Source organism: Orycteropus afer, unplaced genomic scaffold (genome assembly GCF_000298275.1).
Source record: "Orycteropus afer afer isolate SDZICR_OR568_19922 unplaced genomic scaffold, OryAfe1.0 scaffold00002, whole genome shotgun sequence".
NCBI classification, from domain to species: domain Eukaryota; kingdom Metazoa; phylum Chordata; class Mammalia; order Tubulidentata; family Orycteropodidae; genus Orycteropus; species Orycteropus afer.
In genome coordinates, this window is record NW_006921589.1 from 8,012,649 (window position 1) to 8,014,111 (window position 1,463).

The following is a 1,463-nucleotide window of genomic DNA, read 5'->3' on the forward strand; positions in this document are numbered from 1 at the left end:
ATAGCTTATCCTTTCATCTTTTTCTTATCACCTTTATTGAAAACTAACTTATAATATATAACTATATAATAAGCTGAATCCATTTAAAGTTTATAGCTATCATTTGTGGGAGGATCAGTTTGTTAGGATTTTACTCATCATTATGCTCATTCATTCATTTTAACAGTTGTGTAATATTCAGTTGACCTGCCATATCCTTATTTCTTTATTTATTGACCTACTGATGGATCTTTAAGCTTTTTTTAATTTGTTCACTTTGTAAATAATCTACTGTAAATGTTCATTACATGTCTGCCCTTATGTATTTGTATTAGATGTATACCAAAAAGTAGAAATTTTGGGTCATTAGGAATACTTCTTGGAGGTGAGAATGGCCAGACTTCTCCTCACCTATTTTGGCCATGTTGTTGGAAGGGACCATTCCCTGGAGAAGGATGTCATGCTTGGTAAAGTGAAGGGTCAGCAAAAAAGGGGAAGGCCCTCAGCAAGATGGATTGACACAGCGGCTGCCACGATGGGCTCAGGTATAGCAAGTATTGTGAGTCTGGCACAGGATTGGGCAGTTTTTTGTTCCCTTGTATATAGGGTCGTTATAAGTCAGAGCCGACTTGATGGCACCTAACAACAACAGCAACAGGTGTGATAGTTAAAGTTGTGTGTCAATTTGGCTGGTCCAAAGTGGTTTAGCAGTTATGATGTAGTTCTCTCTCTTGATGAGAGCTGATATAATGTAATCAACTACATGATGAGATCTGCTGTGAGCAGTCCATCAGTTGAAGGGGAGTTTCCTTCAGGGTGTGGCTTGTTTCCAGTATATATGCAAAGGCTTTGGGAAAGTGCTCTGGTTTCCGCTGGATCTTGATCCTGTGTCTGGCACGTCGTCATCGCCAGTTCCTGGACTTGAGTTAGTGGACTGCTGCACTGTCTGCTGATCTTGGCGTTGTTGCCTTTGCAGCCTGTGATCCAACGAGCCGCCATTTTACCTGCTGGTCTTGGGTTTGTCAACCCTGCAGCTGAGCACATCAGGAGAAGCTTCCAGCTTGACATTTGACCCATGGACTTGGGACATACTAGCCTCTTCAATTGCGGGAGTCATTTCCTTGAGAGAAATTTCCTTCTTTCTCTTGCTGTATATATAAACTTCACTGGTTTAGCTTCTCTCGAGACCCAGGCATGCACATCTTCAACTTTACTAGACTACTGTTAAATTACTCTTCAGTGTCTTTGTGTTGTTGTTCTTGTTAAGTGCCATCTAGTCGTTTCCGACTCATAGCGACCCCATGCACAGCAGAACGAAACACTGCCCAATCTCGCGCCAATTCCATGATCCCTGCTATACTTGAGCCCATCATTGCAGCCACCATGTCAATCTACTTGTTGAATGCCTTCCCCTCTTTCATCGACCCTCCACCCTACCAAGCATGACATCCTTCTCCAGGGAATGGTCCCTTCTGACAACATGA